The sequence below is a fragment of the Anopheles coustani genome, chromosome 3, assembly GCF_943734705.1.
Source record: "Anopheles coustani chromosome 3, idAnoCousDA_361_x.2, whole genome shotgun sequence".
Classification (NCBI taxonomy): Eukaryota; Metazoa; Arthropoda; class Insecta; order Diptera; family Culicidae; genus Anopheles; species Anopheles coustani.
In genome coordinates, this window is record NC_071288.1 from 63,290,348 (window position 1) to 63,316,372 (window position 26,025).

A 26,025-nucleotide genomic window follows, 5' to 3' on the forward strand; every position below is an offset into this window, starting at 1 on the left:
GGATAACGCAATCATGAGGAAAAGGTGAGGATTGTTTTATTGTTGAGAATTTACGGGCAAACATTTTACGTGCTGTATTATTCTAGCCGTATTATATTTTTAGGAACAACATCTGCGCCCGAAACAGTGATAAAATACTTTGTCAAGTGTAACAATTTGAATAACTTGGAACAACGAAAAATTTAATCGAATGGAATGGAACCGATGGAATGTGTATTCATTGCTGGTCGCCTATGAATCGCCAACCGAAGTTGCTGAGATGTTATAAGGTTAGTGTTGTTAAACGTATAATCGTTATCATTTTGTAATTTGATTTTTTCTATTGCAGTATTGTGTTCGGACTTCGGGAAATCATGAAGTTTATGAATCTAACACGTTACATTACATTCCATCTGTTCACCACATAACCTCACTGGCTGAATCATGAAAAGTAAGGAATCATGGGCAATTGTAGGATTGTAAATCCGCATTGTTTGCGGTTCTATGTTGTTTATACGATAATTTCATCCGCAACCATGGCGTTGAGATCATAACATTGCTAATGAATATCGCAACTATACCATAATTGTACCAAAAACAACTATAAGCTGAATATTGGTAAGTGTAATGAATAACTTATTATAACGAAGCAACAAACTTACACTTTTTTTTATTCAGTTCAACTGGAACTTCCGGTACTTTTTGCATGTTTCAGTGTGTCGCGTATTGCCTATCTAAAGCATGCCTAAGTGTCGTTTGGTTTTACTCACCATAATCACTCTCTGTGGGACATGAAATAAGGTGAGATAGTAACATATATGTTGCTCAAAACATAAGTGTGTTAAATTGACTGTTAAAAATCTATGTTATCATTATATTGTTTTAGCGAACAGTACACAATTTTTTCAACTGCCGCTTTGAACCGTATTTCGTAATTGAACTATGGAAATGTGATATGGATTACTCATCCAGCAAAATGATGGGAAATTATGTTTAAACGGGCAATGTGAATTGATTTTTCTGCGATGAAGTTTGTTAGGTTAGTTTAATATAATTTGATGCAAAAATGTGGTTTAAAAGATTGAAGACTGATTAGTTCATCAACAAACTATACTGCTGATCCGCATGACGCCAAAAATCCGAGACGGCACATGTGCCGTTATTGGATACCGATAGACCTGTGAGGTTTATCTGGCTTATCTCAGTTTATTAACGTAGTGTTCGCGTCGGCGGTCTGTGATCGAAGAGAGCGTGTGCTTTCGGACGCGGATCTTCATATCCTATCCCTATCTTCCTGTAGTATCCAACGCAGTTGGGAGTCGTGGCCTATTTTAGTTCAGTGACCTGCGAGTGAATCTAGTTCCAGTCGATCGAGATGTCAAACCAAGATCACTACAGAACTCCCCACCAGTGACGGAGTCACGACATTATGATTATGAATTAAGGCGAAATCGCACTCCCCCAATAGTCCTCTCAACTTGTCTGATCTTTGGCATGCTTTCCGAACGGAATGCTGGGTTAAGGCAATCGATGGAAATTGATTCACTTTTTCCTTTCGTGTTTACAACAAAAAATCTGAAGCGCTACACCACCTCGAAGGGTCCTTCGTAAGGACACTGCAGGCCCGTCTTCACTTTATCCACCCGTACGAACACTTGTTCGCAATCTTTCAGGGTTTTTGGAATAAAGTTGTTGGGGGTAGTTTTGTTTTTCGGAGGCTCGGGTTTTTTTTCTTTAAAGGCATTTTTCAGAGTGAGGATGAAATCAGGGGGGTCATTCTTCGCTGGTGTCAGTGGATGGTATTAATATTTCAGCGGGGAGTCTAAGACTCTGACCGTATACCGACTCTGACCGTATCTCTGCTGAAGATCCTTTGATGTCCTCTTTGAACGAGAGTCGAATGCCCAACAAAACAAGTGGCAAGCGTCTCGTCCATTGTATGCAATTTTCATTTGCCATGATGGCTGCTTTTAACTGGCGATGAAACATTTCGACCATGCCATTGGATTGTGGATTGTTCATTTCCAATCTATTGACAAATTCCTCTTAGGGTGAACAAGTATGGCGCGTTACTTTGGCATTCTGTCAACCAACACAAGCACGTGTCCAAATTCCGACGTCTTTGTTCATGGAAGGCCAGAAGTATCTTTTGGACATGAGCTTTCTAGTGGCCCGAAAGCCTGGATAGGAGTTATTGTGGATTCCTTGTAAGGCATGCTCGCGCAGAGACAAAGGGACATACAATCTTTGTTTCCCTGTTGATGATTCGACAGCTAATTCGAGCTTGTTCAGAGGTATTTTAGTAAGTTTGTAACTTGCTTTTCCTTTTGGTTCCCCTATCAGTTTCGTTAACTGAGTGTCCATCTTTTGTTCGTCTGAAAATGTTTGGTATGGTACCTCAGTTACAGAATCCACACCTCCAATTCTAGACAAGCAGTTGGCTACCTTGTTGCTAGCTCCTAGCTCCGTATTGAATGTATGCTGTGTATTGAGATACAGTCTGACAAGAAAGTATCCGTACAGTCACCAATTTCAACTTCAAGCCTAGTTATCTCAGCGACTACGTGACCTAGGACAACCATTTAAACGACATATCGTAGATAAACTTCTATTCTAACCAATGAGGTCTTAACATTTCGAGAAAGTTACTTGTAGGTCACTTTGTTCTATAGAAACCCAAAAAAAAGGCTCAAAATCGATGACAAAAAAGTATCCGTACACCCACTTTTCTTGAAGAAAAACACCGGTTTGGTGAGGTTCTAGTAGGCAAAATATCAACCTAGTCATTATTTTGAGTTATCAAGTGTCTAATAGTATGGCGGCAACCATTTTATATCATCATTTAACGTGAAATGGCCGGTGAAACTAGGCAAACAGCTGCAACCGATAGAGAACTATCTTTTTCATGTGATGTAAAGGGAACCTAACTTGGCAAGTTTATGAACTCTGTGAAAAATCTCATGCTAAGTCTCAGGAACTTATAATTTGTCGAATTAACCAGGATGCAACTAGACTAAACCCTGCAAACAGACATCTTTCGTGGTTACTCAATCGCTATGAGGGGGTGATTGCTCGAAAAGCTATGAAGTCCTCCATACTTAGAGTTTTTAAACATGACGAACGAAGTGTCTAGATCACCAATCATATGATTTGGATTACAACTCTTAAGAAGGTTTATTGGAAAAAACAATAACATTGCATAATTGTACGTTGCAAATTTTTCGTTTCTAAGGAAAGAATAAGGAAGACTGGGGATTTGCAAATCGCTGTATTTTGATGCCATTGCCGTGTCGGCACAGTGTTTTATACACTATATACAGACTTAATACAGACAAAATTAAGCAATTTTGCCCAAAAACGAATAACAATAGACACCAGATGTCGAACTCAACCATCAGTACGAGCAACGTTGTTCCAACGATAAAACACAGTAGTTGAGAGTTTGTGTTATGGTGTTCCAAGGCGATTAATCGAACTGGAAATATTGAATTAAGTATGAATCATCTGTGGGACATAGTCTACTTCGCCCATTTTGTCACTTGGACAAGCCATGCCTAGGATAAACTTTAAATGTTCAATAATATGTTCTCTGAGTAAAATAACGATCTCTAGAATAGGCCATGTATTGTCTAAGAGTGACCACTTTATGAGACCGTACAAGTGTTAACGATACTCCCAAAGTCTCCGGAATCGATCTCTATACAACATTTGTCGAAAGATACCTAGATTTACCATCAACGGGACATTATGTTGATCTTAGTAGACATCTTTAGAACTATTATAAAAAAGTGGTAGAAATGATACCTTGGCACTTGTAGGTTATTATTGAGGCAAGTGACATTGATTGCAACATATTGGCACATCATGTGCGGATGGCACATCATCAATACTCATCATGTACGGATACTTTTTTGTCATCGATTTTGAGCCTTTTTTTGGGTTTCTATAGAACAAAGTGACCTACAAGTAACTTTCTCGAAATGTTAAGACTTCATTGGATAGAATAGAAGTTTATCTACGATATGTCGTTTAAATAATTGTCCTAGGTCACGTAGTTGCTGAGATAACTAGGCTTAAAGTTGAAATTGATGACTGTACGGATACTTTCTTGATAGACTGTATATAATCGAGATGCCTGCTTTGCCGTGGATACTTTTCTGCATTTGATTTTAGTGCCATTGTGAGAGGCTTGTGATCCATCAATATTTTGAACTCTCTTCCTTCGAGAAAATATCGAAATTGCTTGGTGGCTAGAACTCTCTAACTACGTTCGTTAGAGAGTTTGCTCGGTAGGTGTGAGTAATTTTGAAAAAAATGCCAGTGGCTGAGATTCGCCATTGTAGAGTTGTTGTAATACCGCACCGGCAGCATAGTTTGATGCATCGGTCGTTAGGGAGTAGTTCACGTTGGTCTGGGGATGAGCTAACATGACGACTTTTGAAAGTTCATCTTTTACTGAGGACACAGCTTCCTCACATTCTGTTGACCATTCAAAGTTGCGTTTGCTCCCTTTTTTGTTATGTTTGGCAATGAGTTGATACAGGGGTCTCAACTTGTTCGACAACTTGTGCGGTATAAAACGATGATAGTAATTAAACATGCCTGCCAATCGTTCCACTTGTTTGATGGATGTTGGAGAAGGGAAATTTCGAATGACCTCTACTTTGAAAGAAGAAGGGGCTATCCCTTTTTCTGTAATTTTGTGGCTGAGAAAATCTAATGATGATGCACCAAGAACACATTTGGATGTCTTGATTTTGATGCCATGTTCAACCAAACGCTTAAACACTGTTTAAGTGTTCAAAGTGCGTTTCCTTTGACGGACTTGCTACTAGAATATCGTCAATGTAGACGAACACAAAATCTACATCTCTAAACATGGTATTCATAAACCTTTGGAAGGCCTGGCTCGCGTTTCTCAAGCCGAATGGCATCCTGAGAAACTTAAACAATCCAAACGGAGTGGTGATCGCTGTTTTGTGGATGTCTTCCTCAGATGGTATGCCCGAACAATGTCTAATTTAGAGAAAAATTTGCACCCGTGCAAGTTCATAGTGAAATCTTGCACGTGTGGTATAGGATAACGATCCAGGGTTGTTATCGCATATATGTTGAAACTCTGCCTGAGCTATCTTTAGCTTCTCCGGAAGGAGACGACGTGGTTTAGCAAAAGGTAGTGAACCTTTTGTTTCAATGTAATGCAACACCCACATAATTACTTGCACGTCATTATAATCTGGAGGTTCGATTAGTAAAGAGTATTGTCCTAAGATTTCCCAAAATTCGTTAGCCTCAACAGAAAAGTGTTTGGGAGTTGGAGTGTTCACCGTCGCTGCAGTTGCTTTTGTAATTATGTTCGTGGTTAGATCAATTAAACGACGTGCCTTAAGATCAACTAACAAATCGTGTTGTAAAATCAGCCCCTATTATAGGACGATTAACTGCTGTGATGGCAATGCAATGCAATTTTAGGCCTAAACTAACTTGCATTGGCTTAATGCCAAATGTAGCGATCGTACTGCGGTTGGCTGCTGCTAGCACGTGATCGACTGGTTTGGCTACGGCGCCAACCAGGTTTTGTGGAACGGCGGATACGTCAGCTCCGGTGTCCACCAGAAAGGTGAATGACGTTTTTTCATCGCTGATGAAAAGACGTGGTGAAGAGCTGAACACTGCTCGTTGGTTATCCGTCGCAGCTTTGGAGCAATTTAGTTTTTTTATGATTAAAGGAATTGTGTTGTCGCTATGCATTGAGACAAACGCACATGGTTTGTTGCACTTCTTTGCGTTTTTTCTATACTTGTGGTGGTACCAGCAAAGTGAATGTTCTCGCCGTTGAGATGATCCTTTGTTATACCTTGTTTTCGATCTATTTATATTTTGAGATCGTGGTTGCCTTTTATGTTGCCGACAAGTATCTGACAGCAAAGTATGTTTAGGAATTGCATCCATTGCAGCTATGCCACCCGATTGGGTGTATTCCCACAACCTATCGGCAATTTTCATTTGTTCGGCGTGATCTTTTGAGTCTACCGCAATAAGGGCGATTTCTACAGATTTTGGCAACCTCGATTTCCAAAGCTTTTGTATTAGCGTACTGGAAAGATCGGCCGAATGACCTGTAAGCTGAACCATGTGCCGATAAAGCTCGGATGGTGATCTATCCCCCATTTCCACATGGTACAGCAGCTTAGATAAGCGCGCTTCTTCACTAGTGGCGAGCTAGCAGGTGATGCCTTTTTCACTGGCACTTGCCGGGGCTCTGCCGGTTCGGGTGTTCTTGCTGCTGGCAGGTGATGCATGATGATGAGGGTACACGTGGACTGTTTCACGCCTTTTGCACTACACCATGCACGAGAAAAAAACCTATTGGACCCGTTACGAAACGCCGCACGATCACGTCGGGGTCACCACTGTGAGGTTGGTCTGGCTTTTTCTTCTTCTTCTTCTTCTTCTTCTTCTTCTTCTTCTTCTTGGCGTAACGACTTCTTGGTCATGTCTGCCCATTAAGGGTTTACGAGACTTGTTTCCCTGTTGTACGTGGATAGTCAGTCCTCTCGTACAGGGGAGGGTCCGGTATCGGTTGGGATTCGAACCCACGGCTTATTTGTCTGGCTTATCTCAGTTTATTAACGTAGTGTTCACATCGGCGGTCTGTGATCAAAGAGAGCGTGTGCTCTCGGACGCGGATCCTTAAATCCTATCCCTATCTTCCTGTGGGCTCCGACGCAGTTGGCAGTCGTTTCCTATTTTATTTCAGTGTCCTGCGAGTGAATCTAGCTCCAGTCGATCGAGATGTCAAACCAAGATCTCTACAGACCTTTATTTTGTCGAGCCCTTTGTTACGTTAATTCATTATTTTATTTCCAATGACAAATTGCACCAGGAGCCGCATCACCTATTTTTCTCGAGACGTCGGGTTCCGTTATTCGACGTAATCATCTAGTTTTAAAGGACGGCGAGTTTATTATTTCGACCTAGCTTTCGAAAAGGTACTGCCACCCCGGATATCTCGGTAGATGGATACTATGATGGACTTCTCTCTGTGTTTCGAACTGATTCATGATCCGTCCGGTGATGAACCGAGTGGTCGATACGCTTTAGATGAGCTGAATTTCGATGGAAAACACTTTCTGTGAATGCCGTAGAGATATAGGTTGTGTTTAATTTGTTTTCAAGGTGCAGGTTTTGCATCAATACCTTGTTGCCGGTGCCGATGAGCAATTCTTTGGCTGGTCACCCAAAAAGTGGAAAACATTGGATGTCTCTCAGTGAATAGAACCCTCCGGTCCTGCAAAAATACTAGCAGGCAACGGTTATGCTCTTCTTTGCCAGCGCCAAAAACAAAAAATTTGTCGATAGAGTATATCAAACTCCCGCAGGTCAAACATTAGCATTTTGTAAAGATATATTCCTCGAAGTGTGAAGAAGTTTAAAATAATCGGCACAACGACTTGATACAGCGAGTCCAAAAAGTATTCGTCTAGACCAGGGCTCGGCATACAATTACTAAAAAGGGCCAGATGATTTAAAAGAAACCGGAAGCACTGGCCGGATACCTTAAACGATGATTTGATGTTTTCAAATTAGTACCCTGTTGAATGGAGTATCAACTTTCTAAATAGTTAAGGTGCTTAAAAAGTAGTTAAAGATAAAACAGCAGAAATGTTATCGTTAAACCTTTTTAAACATTTTCATACTTATTTTGTATACTTATTATGTAAGAAAACAAACTAAACACTTTTTGTATGAAGTACTAAAGTTTTCTTGCGGGCTGGATAAAATCAGTTGGCGGGCTGGATTTGACCCACGGGGCGGACTTTGCCGACCCCTGGTCTAGACGAAGATTTCTTGGAAAGCCCATATTTTGGAATATGGAATATTCATTTAAACGGCTATGTTCGGTAGAGGTCGATTCTTAAGTATCATTCAATTTTGCTAGTAAAACTTTAAAACACAGGTGTCAATGGAAAAAAATGATAAAAAAGTATTTATTATGAACGCAAAAATTATTCGTCTACTTCGGGTTGTTGTCTTGTTTTTGAGAAAACCAGCGTCATGCGTTAAGATACAATTTTTTTAAGGTATCCTTTTGTTTCAATGACACTTCTTAGTCTTAGCGGTATGGAGTTGACTAAATTTGCCGTGACAGTAGGCGGAATTCTGTCCCATTCTTCTTGCAATGGACCTTTTAACTCATGCTTCTCCGTTTACGAATAGAATCATGTAAGATCTTTCATAGATGTTCGGGTTTATATCTGGACGCTGCGGGAGCGAATGGAGTTGTTATGGGACATTGTAAAGAAGCCACAACTCTTGCCGTTCTCTTGTTTTAATATGAATCTTTCTTGAAGTCCTAACTTCTCGTTTTGTAAAACAAAGGCTTTTCTCAAACTTTTGTTCATTTCCCGACGCATTCTAAACAGAAGGTTCCAATTCAAATTCTAAACAGAAGGTTCATGCGCATCGACGATATTCTTTTAAGAAATGCAATGTGCTGTCGGTCCCAATAACCTGGTTTCCCCACAAAAACGGCTCTGTCGGTTCCTCGGCCATAAAAAAGCGTTTAACGCGTTAATTCTAGGCCTTGGTTTGCTATATTTCATTCAAATTGAAATAATATGTCAATTTCCGATTAGACTTGCTTCTACTGTACTAGCAAACTACTTTTTGAGCTAGCAAAATATTATCTTTTTAGTTTTTAATTTGTTTTAAAGATTTTATAATTTTTTAATTTTATCAAACAATGATAGTGCCTTGACCATTGCCACAATCGATGTGACCATTGGTTTTTTAGCGCCTACTACACTATTAAATCGGGACCTTCCAACAAATATTCGTCTATACGAATACTGTTTCTACTCACTATAGTTGCATGGATCAAGGAATTTACAAGATGTTTTCATTTCAGCTGCAGTGCCATACAGTGTTATCAAACCCATCTTGGAGAAACTATTCATGCACGTGCGAAACTATTCCTAATGTGTTTCAAACAGTAAACTATGAAGCTGTGTGTTTGTTTAACTAAGGAAAGCTATAAATAAGAAAAGCAGCTAGCAATAACTGATCAAATTTGAATCATCTGGTTGTTTGAGTAACAAATATTTGTTAAGGTTGGTATGATTGAATAGTTAATCTCTGTCATTGTCTAATTTTTAAAATTTTCTTGCAGTTTAAGATTTTGTCGCGGAATGTCCAGCTATAGTGTACCACAAATATGATCATACAATTTAGGGATATGAAATAAGGTAAATTACTGTTGCTAACAAGTGTCATGTGCTCAGAGGACTAATGCCAGTCTTTATTATCTTTACAGTGCTACAGCGTAGATTACACAGGGTTTTCCTGTCAGATTTTTTTTCCAATCCTAATTTAGCAAAAGAGTACTTTAATACTGTTCAGAAAGGATGTCTTCGAAGTGCTGCGCGGTAAGCTAATGTTTTACGTTACTCATCTATCAAAACAGTGATAAATTATTTTTAAACGGGCAAGGTTGTTTAATGTTTCTGCGATGAAGTTTGTTACATTAACTTAATTAATTTCGATGTAAACTTAACATTTGCAACATAATCAATAGGTTATTTTGTTTACAAAGATTATTGCTGGTAATATCATGAATATGTTTTTACTGGAATCCGTGCACTTTACTGTTTAAATGAAAATGGTTTACCTAAAACAACTGTTGCTTGAAGTATGGAACATGTATTCATCGGTGCTAGCATAGCACTTATTAATCAAAAAAGTCGCGTTACGGTTGCGCTTGCTCCAGATGGGTCGGCGGTTTCCATTTCATTTCATGGGTCTTACGACATCTGAAAGATCAGCTTTTTTCTCATACATGGTGATTGGTTTCCAAGCGGTCCAATCTGGACCATATTATATATTTGCAGCCTCTGATAGGTCAGCGGTGTTGCAGATCGTTAATGCGAACTTTTGGAGCCGGTTTGCCGTATACACAGGTCCGAACCGAAAATTCGCAACAAGGGCTTATGGTCCGTTTGGAGCTTAAAGTCCGTACAGCATTTTAAGGAAACGCGTAACTGCGAAGATGATGGCGAGTCGCAGGAGTTTTGCCATCTTGAAGAGCACTTGCTATACTTCTATTTACAAGATATGCCACCGTCTCGATAGTCTCACACCAGAATTGCTTGTCCATTTTGGCACCAAAGATTATTGCACGTACCTACAAGAGTACGGTTCATCCTTTCGCTGACGCAGTTTTGCTCTGGTGTATACGCCACAGTGCACTCCATCTGGATACCTTTCGCCCTACAAAAACGATCAAAAGCGTCCTTGTGGTACTCACCACCATTATCACACCTGATGCGTGACATCCTTCGCTCGAACTTTGCTGAAACCATCGCTTCGTAACGTTTGAAGCATTCCAGCACTTCGCTCTTGGACTCCATCCGGAAGATTATGGTGAACCCGCTCCAATCATCAATGAAACTGACGTAATAACGACTTCCGTCATGGGCTGTCGGCGTCACAGGTCCATATTCATACATCTGTATGAATCAGCTCCAACACGCGAGATGATCTTCCAACACCTTCAATGAACGGCTTCCGAGTCTGCTTGACTGCGATGCAAGATTTGCAGTACATCCCATCCTCGTCGCCAGTAGGCTGCTTGTCAATTCCTTTTACCATCTTCTTTTTGATGAGTTTTTTTTATATTTTTATTTCTCTCAAGTGACCAAAGCGTCGATGCCATAGTTCGTTGCATTTGTGAATCTTCCCGCACGAGTAAAAAAACGAAGCTCCTGCTTTCTTTACGTAAAAATCCATCTCGTATTGTGCACCATGCCTATGACCACACGCAACCACTCAATCATCGTTCATGATTTTCACGCAATCATTTTTAAAGATAGCTTCCATGCCTGCCATGTCAACCTTACGAATGGAGAACAAATTGCAACGCAGTTCCGGAGCATACAGTACGTACTTCAAAGTGCACTCGCGTTTAACGTTACCAACTGTTGTGATCTTTTTTACCGTACCGCTGTGTTTTACAATGGCGGATTTTCCATTCAACGCAACTGCAATCTCCATCGGTTCTTTCAAAGGAACTAACACATCGAAAACGCTTTTGTCGTTCGTCATATGCTCTGATGCATCAGAATCCGCCAACCATGTAATCTTTCTTTCACTAGTATTTCCAACAGCAAAACATAAACCACTGCCATTGTTTTCTGAAACGTTCGCACTTGTCTTCTTTCTGTCACTTTTCTTCTTCATGCGTTCCGGGCATTTGACTGCTTTGTTGGGTTTTCAATTTTGTTGGATTTCCAATGAACGCGGCTGGTTCACGAGGCTCGCGTTTCGCTGTTCCTAAACCGATCTCTCTTCCTCGACCTTTCATCTCCTCGTCCAGAAGCCGGCAGTTAACAAACTCTATTGTTAAATTTTTCTCTTGCATCGTCTCTAACGCCGTTACCACCGTCACGAATTTCGGCCCAAGCGTTAGCAGGAGATGGCACACTATGTCGATGTCGTCAATTACCGCGCCTGTTGATTTGTAATCACGCCCGATCCGATCGAAAACGACAAAATGATCCTGCAAACTCGTTCCACTCTCATGTCGCAATGTGAGCATCTTTTTCTTCAGGTGCAATCGGTTCGCGACACTTTTTCTCTCAAACACCTTGTGTAAAGCCATCCACATGGCTTTTGGCGTAGCCTGGTCTTGAATTGCAGTATGCAATTGGCTGTCACATATATGGGAGATAATAAAAGATTTGCACCGACGATCTTTCTTTTTACGCTTCTTCGCAGCTTCCTCCTTTTGTTTTCTCACGGCATCGCTGTCTTCCTCCTTGATAGTCAGTGCCTCCACCTTTTCCAACTCAAGCTCCAGACATTCCAACAAATCGTGCTCCTTGAGCACGGTTTATATGCGAAACTTCCACGATGGAAAATTTGTGCCGTCAAACATCGGGATTCGCATAAGCTCCGACTCCCGGTCCCTCATCTTCTCACGATTACCAACAGCAGATACACACAATTATCAAATGTCGACACACGTAGGTGCTGGGCCCATAACCTCTTGAGGAAAGTGGATTTTGGTCGATCAAATAATAATAGAGTGAAACGACCCGAGTAGCCAGGTAGAATGGCTTTTTTTCCTATTATCTTAAGCGATAGTTATTCTGCACGAAGAGAACTTCCACAAATCGGAGAATCGGACTGACGACGTGAGGACCTTTAAATAAAAAGTCGACGAATTTCGGATTCTACTGTTCCCTGGCACTTCCAGGTCAAAACTGCGAGCCTTTATTATACAGTTTTGGTTCCTTATGTACTATTTTGCTAACCCCGCTGAGCCGATACCCTTCTTCAGTCCCCCGTTGATCAACCCACCCGGCTTCGCCCAAACATAACCGATGTGCACAACCGTCCACCGCAGCGCATCCCACGTTTCGAAAGGAAACCAGCTACCGCAGCCTTTCCATCATTTTGTCTGCATCGCCGATCAGAACATGTTGCGACAGGAATTATCTTGTCCAGTTGGATTCCTAGCCTAAGCGACGTACTCATGATGTAACCCGAATCGACGCTGTCGGGGTTCCGAGCATTCGGCGCATACATTCGCACCTCTCGGAGCATTCCATAATCAGGCGGTGTCGCAGCGGCTGCATTTTGCTGACGCGTGGTCTGGCTTTGTTTCGACGCGTCGTTGATGAAACACGTCGTGACCTGCATTCTCTTGCCCAGCTTGGCCAACACAGGATGTAACCTGATTCGGTGCATTCTCTAACTCGAGCGGCCGCTTGGCTGGTGCGCCCTTCGGTCTTTTGCTGACGGGTGGGAAGGCCTAGGGGAAGGCAGGGTGGTGGACCAGCTGGGTCGCTTCATCCCCCCACACTTATTCGAGCTCAAAGATCTATCTAGAAGAGGGAGATCTGAGCTAGCTGCACGGTGGTGCCTAGCGACACGGCTGGTTCTAACTGTAGTCCGGTCCTGTGGGTCGCTGCATCCCCCCACACTTATTCGAGCTCGAGAACGGTCTAGGAGAGAGAGTTCTAGAGCTGTTCTACGGGGATGGTCCATGTCGTCCTTCGTTGGGCTTCAGCTACCGATGCACTGTTCGTCGCGATGCGTCGTGATCTTCCTTCAAGCGTCCTTCAAGGAATCTCGTGTAGCCCGTCTTCCACATATCCGGATGTATACTTGTCCGGATTGTCGAGAGTCGGATTGCCCGTTTAGTGGTTGCGCATGATGAGTGGTTGCGATACGTTGGGGCTTTCAGGGAAGTCCTGCCCTTTGATGTCCTAGTAGTCTAAGTAATCGCTGCGTGTTGGGGCTTTCGGGGAAGTCCTGCCCTTTGGTCTCCTAATAATCTACGTGGTTGCGCATGGATGTTGCACGTTGGGGCTTTCGGGGAAGTCCTGCCCTTAGATGACTGCGGGAGATCACCTTACGCTGCCTTAATTCTAAGGTACCATATTAATAATAAAATGACAAATCTGCATTTTGTCGGTTTCTTCTTACAATGTGTTTGGCCCTTCGCGATTTATCGCGGTATTGTAATTCTAATTTCTTATAGTCTTGCTTTTCTGAAACTATCCTGTTGGTGGGTGTCCGTGGTTTGCCCTCCTTTCCTATAATACTGAGCAACGATGGCTCCTTCGCTATTTTGAGCGGTATCTTACTTATTCTGCCTCATGCTACTCAACTAGGAAGAAATTCAGGGAGTTGCACCCACTTATACATTCTTTGGTTCGAACCCGTTCAACTTCCTAGGATTTAAGCATTTTTCTATCCCTATCAGACGCTAATCTATGGGTATCGAAAGGGTTCTGGGAGTTGAACCCTTCACTAAGACAATTGTTGGTTTGAGCCCGTTCGATTCCCTAGGATTTATGCGCTGTCCCTAAATATTCCTAACTGAGCATCGTTGGCCCCTTCGCTATTTGCGGTATTTAAGATTTAAGTTTTCTACCCGATGTTAATCGACTATGGGTATCGAATGGCTCTGAGAGTTGACCCCTTTCACTAAGACTATCGTTGGTTCGAGCCTGTTCGATTCCCTAGGATTTAAGCATCTCGATCCCTAACTATCCCTACTTGAGCATCTTTGGCTCCTTTGCGTTTTCATTTCGCGTCCTACTGTCCCTAACTATCCTTATATGAGCATCTTTTGGCTCCTTCGCTATGTTTGCGGTATGTAATTTATTTGCTCTGCCTCTTCATTACCTTAATCTCTTGCTAGAGGAGGATATCTATTTTCTATTTTGTGTCTTTTTTTTTCTACTTCATTCATTACCCTAAACTCTCATTTGAGGAGGATGACTATATCTACTTCATAATTCTTGCTATGCTATGTTTAAATTGTTACTCAATAAACTGTGTCAAATAACAATGTTACTGTGTCAATAAAACCTAAATAACATGAATATGTTGAATAACATCGAATGTAACTAAAACCTAAATATCATAAATATTTGATTATATTAATGTATATATGTTGTTGAATTAATATGTTGAATAATGTAACTAAAACCTAAATATCATAAATATTAATGTATAATGACCATTTCCCTTTTTTTTTTGTTTTTTTTGTTTTTGTTTTTTTTTTCATAGCATCATCTTTTCTTTCATGATTTATAAAAAATTGTAGAGAGAGGGGATGTTTTTTTTCCTCTTTACTCATTCGTCTTTTATTACTCGTCTTCCTCGACCTTCTAAACTCGTTTTCCTCCTTCCTTCCACGTTTCTATCCCTCTAGGGACTTTTTTATCAGGTTGTACCCCTCGTCGGCGAGGATCGCGTATGCCTGCCGGATGCGCAATATAACCCGTGGCGTATTTCTTCGCTGATTCCACCAGGATCGGTGGCGCCTCCATCTCCGGGTGTTTGTTTAGAAGGTCCAGCACCCTTCCCAGCGCCTCCCGGTATTCCGTCACGCTGGGTATGGGGTACTTTCCCCAACGCCGGTCATCCTTCGGGCCCTCTGCCGCTTCCAGGGTGTTGTAAATGCGTTCGAGGGTGTCCATGTTACTTTTGCTTCTGAATGATCTGCGCCCGGTGAACTGCAACACCGAGTTGGAACAATTGTCGCTGGTCAGCAAAGGAGTATTTTTCGGCCGACAAGTTTGATGCTTTCACGCGCTCTACTTCGATTCCCGCTAAACTGGGTTTTGGAACATTGATTGTTACTTGCGTAAGTAAGCTCGCTTCTCCCGCATCTGATTCCTTCTTATAGTGAATATCGATGATGGGCGTGTGCACGGAAGTACCACGTTTTAGTTGTATTATCCCGCTCCCCTTTATTATTTGTTGAGTGTGGGTCTTGTTTATAATAGTGGTCAGGATAACCTCATTGGGTGAAAAATACATCCATTGATTGGCTACCCACGCGAAGGGAAACAGTCTAAACTATTTTCTAATGATTGAGTGGCCCGGTTCACTGTACATAATCTTAACTCTCCTAACTTTCGACATTTATTTAACTCTTCCTCTGTGAGGGTATATCCTAACTTCTCTCCCTCTCTTATGAGTAGTATATTTCGGTAAAGATCAGTTATTATTAGAGTGTCACCCGATAGGCGCGGTGATACGACTCCTTTAATCGTCTGATAGCTATTAGTTTCAACTATGGGTACTTCCAGATGTAACTCTATTATTCCCTTTCCCGTGACCACCGTTCGTTGGTTCATGAAACCCAGAATCCCCATGCTGATCTTTCCGTTGGTTTTCCGAGGAAAACTACGGTTAGTGGGAAGGGTTCGCTCCCTATGCTCCATTTCGGTCATGAATTCTACTGGGCTAACTAATGTCATGAGGTCGGAAAGGGGTACGTCCTGGTTCATTAGTGCCGTTAGAACAATTCGCTGTTTACGATGGATATCGTATCGAGCAACTGCATAATCCACAAATGTAGCTTTACCAGTTCCTGTTCCATCCGGATCATTTGTCGGTGATGGTCATGACCGGGGCATTCCAAGGACTGGTTCTGTAAGTATGCCGACACAATTTTGAATTGTTTTCCCAACAATAAATGGGGTTTTTGGCAGTGTGTTGCCCTCGACTGCTTCTAGAACTAGATATAATAGATGCCTGATTAGGATCCCCCCTCCATCCAGTTAGGAAGAGTTCTTCCGTTGGGAGGAGGGGAAGAGGGCTCCCTCCCAAGGGAAGGAGAGTCCGGCATATTGCCTGAGTTCTAAATTACAAAAGAAAAGTCCATCGATTCGATCACTTTTACGCCCCTGTTAGTAAAATGAACTTCTTTGCCTCGTCTAACTATTTGACTCATCGATAATCGACTGCAATTGTATTCGTAGAACTGCATTTCATTTTCAAACTAACAGTACTTTTCGCAAAAACTTGCAAAGCTTGCTTGTCCGCTGCTTTAACAGTACCGCTTGACGCACATTCGTTTTCCAACAAATTTAGATTGTTCGTAAAATGTTCAAATGTTGTTCCCCTGAATCAAAGTACCACACACTATAGTCCGCACAGCTCATCGTTCCCGTTCCTAGCACAGCGCTCAACGAAGAAGAATTCATCGCACAATTTTGGGCTATATGGCCGAATTTGCCGCATCGTCTACAGTTAGGTCCCTTTGTCTGCTTCGACGAACCGCTATTTTGTTGTCCCGGTTTTCACTTTTGCTTTGCTGTACCAAGAAAAACAGCCTTCTCCGATGACGCGTTCGATGAGCCTTCCTGCAGCAACTTCTTTTATAATGTCATCAGTTATCGCTGTTCCGTAATTTTCCAGCGCCATACTCATCGGCTTATATTCATCAGGTATCATGGCTAGAAGCATCGTGCCAATCCACTCTTCGCTGATGTCGAAACCAATTCCACGCAATAGGTGTGCTGTACTCACTATGTCGTTTACAGAACTTTCGCAGAAGTCTCACGCGCCGCGTTAGTCCCGCGCCCTCGAAAGCCGCTTCCAGTTTCTTCCACACCTCCCTAGCTGTATGAGCATCTTTTTCGTGAACGTAGTTGAACGGGTCCAAAAGCAAAATGATTTTTGCTCTCGCTTTCCGACACTTCTGCTGGTTCACCTTTGTTTCATCCTCAAGCTTTACCGCTTCCCACAGTTCTTCCAGCTCGAGAAAGGTTTCCACGGCCTACTTCCAAGTGGGCCAAATTTCACGACCAAGTAGCCTTTCGATGGATGGAAGATTATTTGATGAACTTGTGGCCAATTTTTCTTTACGGAATTGGGTCCGCGCCCATAACCTATTAGAATCACACGTCCTGATGGTACGAGTTCAGACATAAAAGTAAACTTTATTTACTAGCACAGTGTGCCAATCGGTAAATGGGACGGTCGAAAAAAGAACACTTGTATGGCTTTGCGATCAATTTTAGGGTACTTAGAATTGATAACAATGAATTTCGCTTACCACATCTTCTTTGTCTATCTTTCTATGAAGCATGTTCAAAAAGAGAGAGTAAAAATCGGACACCAAGCGGCGCAATGATCGAAAAAGTGCAAAAAGTCATAATTTTGCCAGCCAAACGTAAAGTTGGACACTTGCTTTTCAGGTTTAATACTTGGTTTGTTGAACTATTTTCAGAAGTTTTTGGTATTTAATGTTATTTCTGTTATATTTTATGACTGTTTGTTGATGCATGACAACAGTCTTTTCTAACTTTATTGCACATTTTTGCTCAAATTTCTTCTTTTCGTTCGTTTTATTACCAATTTATACTACACAATGTTTGTAACATAGTATACTGTACAATTTTGCTCAATCAATTTCTATTGGATTTCAAGCTGGAGACTCAGAAAGATTCTTCTGAACTTTGAGGCTGATTTAGAGAAGCAACTTTTGTGTTATCCGTAGCTTATAGTGAGTGTTGCAAATGCAACGTGAGTGAGAAAACAAAGGAATTCTTTAAGAATTTCGCTAGTGGAATAAACTAAAAAATTAGTCCTTTATTCGTATTGGATTTTTTCACACTAAGTCTGTCACGTCTGTGGCCCCCCCAGCAGCATCCACAGCAGCTACACTTGCTTCAGCGGCGCTTTCGTTTGTGGCAGTGGGTAAGGAAAGGTCGGAACCCTCCGACAATACTCCGGGGCCATCGATCGTGTCCCAACCGGTGCATGTTACCGAGCATCCGGTACAACGGGAGCACTTCACTGCGATCGATATCGCACCTGGCATTGCGGATAGCACCATTGGAGCTGAGCCGGACGGGGACTGCCATGGGGGCGAGGTGCGGGCATCATCGGCTTCTCTATCGATTCCGATCGATCCAGTAGCACCAACGAATGACGAGGTTGACAAACTCGCCTTTGTTAATCGCGTCGCTGCTGTGGACGCGCGTCGGCAGCTACCTTTCGAGACCGTCCAGGAGGAACAATCGCCTGCGCTGCTTGACCCGTCGTCATCGCTGCAATTTCACGCTTCCGATAATGTTCTTGGCTCGCCGGAGCAGCAACGGCAACCCACGATCGCGATGGCCGAAGAAGTGGCTGCAATTAGTAGCAGCATCGAGATGCATCCCGTCGGAGCGAGCGGTCGGAGCAGTGTTGCTACCAATCCTGGTAGTTTTATTCGGATTTCGGCTGCTTTCCTGGCGGTTTTCGGCGTGATCAGCAGACGAATCGCGATCCTGCTGGATGGAGAATTACGTCGGCCAAAACCACCAAACGATGTGCCGCCGATCGGTGCGCTCAAACCACCAGACGAGCACAATTATCGGGTCGCTGTGGCTGGAGCCTAAACAGACAAATATTTAGCGACAATTGTGACCGGCACGAATTTTACCCAGATTTCGGATGCTGGCCTGTTTGTAAACATTAAGCTGCGGTTGTCTAAGTAGCACACAACACAGGGGTGTGTGTGTGTACTGCCGGGGAGAATGTTACAAATGGTTTGTAGAAACCCTGTAACGATAGCAGCTTAACGTAACGGGCTGAGTACCAACGTATTATTTTGCCCGTGGAACTCACGGGCAAAAGGATATAAAGGGGGGCCACAGACGTGACAGACTTAGTGTGAAAAAATCCAATACGAATAAAGGACTAATTTTTTAGTTTATTCCACTAGCGAAATTCTTAAAGAATTCCTTTGTTTTTCTCACTCACGTTGCATTTGCAACAGTGAGTATAGTTAACCTGGCGGAACTCTTAATCTTGGAATAGGCAAACTATTGAAGGTATTTTAATTGGGAGGACGGAAACGATACGAACTGTCAGATTTCTCGTCGCGGTCAAATACAAAAGGTAAACAACACTTTGAAAAAAGCGAAAAAATGGCTGGCCGTCTCGACGATCCAAAACGACACCACCTACGTGTCGAGACGATGCGCGGAAACGAAACGACGCGGCTAAAACCTATGTTAAAAAGAGTTTTATTGGTAAAGTGGGAATTAGTGCAGTATGGAAGGAGATTTAATCTCTTGAAGGGAAATGATGCTGGGGTTGTGTTTTTTGATAAGAAGTTTCAAGTTATTGATGTTACTATTGACGCCTCTAATGTTCCACGAATGAAGAAAAGCTGACTCATGATCGGTACAAAATGTATTTGAATCCATTAAATAATGTAAAGGTGGTATTTAGTCTTTCGGCCATCTCTCGACGGGCCGAGCGGGACTGCTTGGAACCAGTTTTAAGTACTGTTTCTACCGCACGGCTGCGCCAACTATAAGTTTATTTGTAATTTTTGTCTGTCTGAAAGATGCCGGAGAGGCTGGTGCTGGGGCTGGTGCTGGGGCTGCTTGCCGGGGCTAGTGCTGGGGTTGGTGCTGGGGCTGGTGCTGGGACTAGGGAAAGCTCTCCCACGCACTCTTATGTTACGTATCAGCACGCGGTCATAAGCTGACATTCCAGCACGCGGTTTTTGGCACGCCACACTAGTGATGTGAAAATCCGCTCCCATGTGGGACTCGATCCGACCGATCCGGATTCGTCTTGGGATCGATCCTCCGAATCCGATCCGAATCCTTGTTGACTATAAAAAAGTGGGTTGATGAAGGGTATGAAGTAATTAAATTTTTTATACCACAAATAAGAAAAAAAATTCTGGTATTATATCAAATTTGAATTTTTACTCATAACTTACGATAGCAGAACACAGAATGTGTACGTAAAATTTATATCTGGTTGTAAAAAATTTAAAATATTTGAAACTGATATTTTAAGACAAACTGGAATTAAAAGCGCAAAGATACATTTTACAAATTTGATTCATTTTTATTACTCATACAAAATATTTCAAATTCTATCAAATCAAACATATGAAAAACATACTTCAACTTACTTTTCAAAGCTTCAATTTTATGTTGTTGTTGAGGTTTCAAAAAATTTCACCCTTTTTTATATCTACAACCATTTATCTGTGCAGTTCATACATTTTACATAGAAGTTTGTATTTTCTGTATTTTAGTACTGATATATTTGGTCGTAGATACTCTACTACTTGAAACTTTAGCGAAAGTTACATAAAATATTGTAAACACTAATAAACTTTCAATCGCTCAATTCTATCTTCATGCTGTTCTTCATCTGTTATCAGGGTTTTGCCCTTTACTTTTTTCTTTTTTCGTTAGAAATACAATTCCTAGTAATTCTTCTATGTGCCTGTTCGGTTTTTTTGTTGCGCCTCGAATCACACACATAGTTGAATAGAAGGGGATTAATAAACGTGTTTGTGGCGCACATTTTCAGAACAAAATGATCTGTAGCATACTTGTATTTAATATTAGATTAAAAATTTCAGACCTAAACGTATGGCATAATTGCTTAAATTAAATGATTAGTGTTTCCAAATGAAACAATCTTATTTGAACATTTAACATTTCTACAAAATTTTTGGAAAAAGATGTGAATAAATTTCTGAAAATTGCAAGTACTTCAGTTTGAATGATCAAAGATATGCATACTGAAATACAGAAAATGCAAACTCCTATCTAAAATGTTGGAGCTACACAGGTTTGGGTTATAAATATGAAGGGTGAAATGTTTTGGAACCTCAAATTAACATCAAATCTTTAAAATTATGTGAAGGGTGAAATTTTTCGGAACCTCAAATTAACATACTTAATAAATTTTTAAAATTATAAGACCTATACAATATTTTAGGAAACACCCTCAAGTATGTTCACTGAAAATTTCAAACCGATCCGACGTTTAGATAAAAAGTTATTTAATCTGAAGTACAGGAAACGGAATCTCCCACACAAAATGTATGGACTACCCTGGTAGTCCAGTTGAACGTTTAACGGATATCAACCGAAAAACGCGAATAAAAATTATTTCTTAAGCAAATCTATCGTTTTGAGTTTGATGATGAGTTTTTCTAGGCATTCTAAAAGTTTCATGCCGATACGTCAATCCAATCAAAAGTTATTTTAAAACAAAATTCCAAAAACTACCCGGGTAGGCGGTTGAACTGGTGACGGTTAAGCGCTATGCGCAAATTGCACTGCTTCCCGTTACCGATTCGTAAAAACGCCGGCCTACCAAACCGGCTCGCGCGATGATACGCATGGTGCCGCGCCGTCCGATGATCCCCGTCGCGCAAATCCAAGTCCCAGTCTCAGTCCCAGTCCCAGTCCCAGTCCCAGTCCCAGTCCCAATCCCAATCCCAATCCCAATCCCAATCCCAATCCCAATCCCAATCCCAATCCCAATCCCAATCCCAATCCCAATCCCAATCCCAATCCCAATCCCAATCCCAATCCCAATCCCAATCCCAATCCCGATCCCGATCCCGATCCCAATCCCGATCCCGATCCCGATCCCAAGCCGAAGTCCGGATCAGGGATCGAGACGATCCCAAGCGGAAGACTGAATCCGGACTGATCCGACTGGGGATCCGGTCCTAGAATCCGATCCGGATCCGATTACTCAACACTACGCCACACGATCCACAGCCTTAGGCTGGTGTCAGTGCTTTACCGCACGATGTTTTGTCGGACGACAGGTCCGCCAATTTTTCTGTAATTTTTTAAATTCTAAGACGATTAAATGAATTTTATTATTTTTCTTAGATGAAAGGCACAACTCCCAGTTTATAAAGTCCAACTTTGTTGACAGATAAAATCGGATGCGTCCATCCGATAAAATCAAATGATTTTGATTTTGTCGTGCGGAGAAATCGTGCGAACCTTGCAGCTGTCAAATCCCATACATTTTCGTCTGTCAAAAGATCGTGCGGTAAAGCACTGACACCAGCCTTAGATGGATCGTGATAATTTAGTAAGATTTCAAAAATGATTGGAATTTTTCTGACATGAATTGAGGTCCTCTATCTGTCACTAGAATTAATGGTAGGCCAAAAGTGGCAAAAATGTCTTGCATCTTTTCTATAGTGCTGTCTGTGTTCATTTCAAATGTTATCTTTACTTCGGGCCAACATCTTTACTTCAAGCGTGTACTAAAATAAAAAAATATACTCCCATAAATGGCCCTGCGTTATCGGCATGTAGCCTTTCGAAAATTGTTTGTGGTCGTGGGCTGTTTTTTTTTTCGTCGATACACTGTCTCCACTTATACCCGCGTTTTCGATGTTCTTCGAATGCATAACACTACCGCTTCAGGGTTCTAAAATTTTTTGCTGCTAACTTATGGAAGGAAGACGTGTGTTTGCTATTTGACGATCGAGCACAGAGTGCCTGTTTATTCACTCTCACAGCCGTTGGTCACCTAACTGGCAGTTCTCGTTGACGGACAGCTGTCAGACGTACATGACAGTTGTGATATGGAAAATAAATGTTGTCGGAATCCTCGTTTTGGGAAGGAGAAAAAGCACCACCAACTTCTGGTAATATAAGAGGCTCATTCTCTTCACTAATCTCATCTCCATCGCTGTTGCATGGGCCGCTTCTGCTGTCACGTTGCAACAGCGTTGTGATATCATTCTAATCACAACTACCATGTTTTTGTTTTGTCAAATACTTCGTCATAAGCTTCGACTTATGCTTATGGTAATTGTCGTGTATAAACACAAAGTTTCTGGACAGCCGATATTTCCTGGTCGATTTTGAGATATTACTATCCCGAATATGTCTGTAGTCTTCTTTGAACATAATTTCTTCAATGAACTCCATGGTGGCTACTCAAGGATAGAACATACCACCACATACCATAACTGATCCACCGCCATGCTTTACAGTTCCATGCACATTATTTTTTTCTAGAGCGGTGCCATCAGTTCTCCAAAATCTATAATGTTCATCTGAAGCTCTCACGTTGAACTTACTTTCATTTGTACATAGTACTTTTATCCAGTATGATATTGGTTTGTTTACGTGCTCCTTGGCGTAGGCCAAACGCTTCAATCTGTTCTGCTCACTTGTAAATTGTTTTTCCCGAGTTGTACGACTTGATTCCTATTTCATTCAAAACTCTGCTGATGGTGAACCGGCTTACAGGTTTTTTTATGATGGGTTCTAGATCGGCAGCCATATTTCAATTTTCCGCCACTAATGAACGAATCTTTTTTAACAGCTTGTGCCAAATACCACTTGTTCTGTTGTGAAAGAACATGTTGATGTCGCTGGTGGTTTTTTGTCGGGGAATGATCTCCGATACAGTTGACTTCGGAATATCAAGATATTTAGCCATTTTACGAATAGTTTCACCGCACTTGTGAAGTTAGATAACATTACATCAAATTAACATTACAGCATTATTATTGTTTTTTGCGACGGTTTCAATGGATGTCCGGTGAATTTTGCACAGCGGGTTTCAAGGGTTCGTTGTAAAATTTTTTTTTACCACAATATTCCACATTGTCAAAAATTTATTAAGCGAAGGAAAATGAATATTAAAAAATAATGGTTGGAAACAATAATTGAACAAGTTTAACGAGCCACTCAACGTAGCTATCAGATTCGTCCGGTCAATTTTGCACCACAGTGTATCTGTCTATGTACCTTGTAGGTCATCACCCACCTTTGCAATGTGATCGATGTGCCACGCCCAGGGGGTAAGCGACGGTTTAATACAGCTAATTGCTTTTTTTATTATGTCTTTCGTTATGATAATATCATGTACTGATATGTCAAGCACGTCAGCCGATGAGAAACGTAGCGCAGCCGAAACATTAATCGGAGCTAATGTGTCATTAATGAACACGGAGCTAAATTTCCTAGCTAATAACCGACAAATGTCTGCTTCGTTGTCAGCAGATTCGGAATAAAGGCTCATAGTTGACGGCATTTTAGTAGTTTTTCGCTTTTGATTCACAAATTTCCAACAGGACTTTACATTTGGTGGCTGTGAGTACACCTCCGCCCCTAGACTTCTGGCTGTTCGCATTATTGCGGTCGTTGCGAAAAACATCGTATCGATTGTCGAATAAAGGAGAAGAGGCAATGTTGCCACGACTCCGTTATGACAATTACATCATACGAACAGCGTGATGACGTTGAGAAGAAGTCAGAAACGTTGAGTCAATATCAGCTTTATGTGTTTTCGTTACATCGACAGTTGTAGTCGGACCGGAGTCGGGTCGAGTAGCGATGTAACGGTTTGTGTAGCCGGCAGCATAGTTATTATTCGGTGCGAGAAATTGAGTTCGAGGATCGTAGACTTGGTCGTTAGAATCAAGCTAAAATTCTTCACTGTGGCCGAAAGAAACCGTCTAGTATCGGCTGGTTTAGGCTGATCTCGGCAGTTAACGATCCTCTTCTCTTTTTACGAGACGGATCAGCGGCGGGTAGAGTGGTGTGCGAAGGGCTACCGGGTGCGTTGAGTGCGGTGGTTCCAGGTGTAGAAGTGGTAGGAGTATCTGGGTGTATTAGTGTTCTGTTTTCGTTGTGAGGCGCTGTGTGTTTGTGATATTCGATTATTCGGCGGGACGACAGAGGAGAGAATTGAGAGTCCAGTAAGGATGGCTGACGATAGCAATTCACTGGGCAGGATGTACCACAAACTCTCTGACACGGACACCGGTCGGCCAAGTTTCGACAGAGAAAGCTTTCTCACTGAAGGATATGGGGATCCGCACCTTGAATGAGAGTGCATTGCGAGTCGTCGGATTCACAACCTTCGCCAGAAGTGAGAATGCGATCACATCACCGGTGTCAAACCTTCGTTGCACTGATGAGATAACTTGATCGACGGTGACGCTCGGTGCAATTCCCATAAGATGCAACCAGAAACGCACAGGCCTATCGTGCTGGGAAGCAACAAGGCTCGGCGAAGAAACAATGGAGCCGGTGACCACTTCGTGAGCATAATTGGGGGCCTCCCTACGGCAGTCTCGCATGGTCCCAGCGCTTGAGCCCGCTGGTTGGCCAGAATGGCCGAACTGAGCACTGCTTCGGAAGAAAGCCCACCCTTTGCTTGACCACCGTCCAGGTCGGAAAAAGCCGGAAAGGCCTGGGTCCATGGGGCCATCATTGCTCACATTTCGGTGGACAACGGCTCAAGAATAGCATCCTTTAATGACGACACGATTGAAATAATCGCAGAGGTGTACCCCGCCTGCAGGCCGACCTCCTTTATCGCTTTGCTTCTTGGGTTTGCAACGGCCTTGGTGCAGGAAGGAAAAGGTTATATTTGTGGAACAAAGTATTAACACTTTGACGACGGATGTTTTTTACCCAAAACTAGCTACTGTCACCGGGGCCAGCCGCCAAAAAAAAAAAAAAAATAGCCAATATCAATGGATAACGAACGACCGATCGAAACGGATACGACGAATCGAACGAAGAACCGAAATGCTCGACTATGCAATGGTATGCGTGCATCGTACATGTCCGTCTTTTCGTCGGCAACGTTGAGTCAAAAACAGACGAAGATCTTCGTCTCCCGCCGTCAAAGTGTTAATACGTGCGTTTAGTTCTGATGACTAACGGAGAATGTATAATCTGTATTCACAAACTGTTGTACATCAGCAACGGTTGCTTTGTTATACAGAGTTTTTCGGCACGCAATTATACCGTTGTATGTTTGCTCTTCAACAGGCCACGACATCATCGGGCAGAGTGGTGCAGGAAACATGGAACAATTCTTCACAATAACAGCATCGCAGCGTCGCTGCGTCCGATACACCGAGGAGCCACACGTGAAGCTTTTTACACCGAACGAACGTTTTTTCGAGCGGCTGGAGCTTACCGTGTG

General features: G+C 42.2%; 1 protein-coding gene and 1 long non-coding RNA gene across 2 annotated transcripts in view; one reads left to right on the forward strand and one right to left on the reverse strand.

The window, feature by feature from the left end:
- LOC131260236 (uncharacterized) lies at positions 1-25,955 on the forward strand. The gene is made up of 8 exons (XR_009178131.1): positions 1-24; positions 104-269; positions 329-597; positions 658-780; positions 8,891-9,092; positions 9,152-9,227; positions 9,296-9,407; positions 25,869-25,955. It is a non-coding gene; the product is annotated as an uncharacterized LOC131260236 (long non-coding RNA).
- The window catches only part of LOC131260218 (GDP-Man:Man(3)GlcNAc(2)-PP-Dol alpha-1,2-mannosyltransferase), a 164,799-nt gene continuing 163,915 nt past the window's right edge, over positions 25,142-26,025 (reverse strand). The window contains exon 6 of the mRNA XM_058261904.1: positions 25,142-25,151. The gene's annotated coding sequence lies outside the window, so the exon portion shown is untranslated. The remainder of the gene's footprint in view (positions 25,152-26,025) is intronic.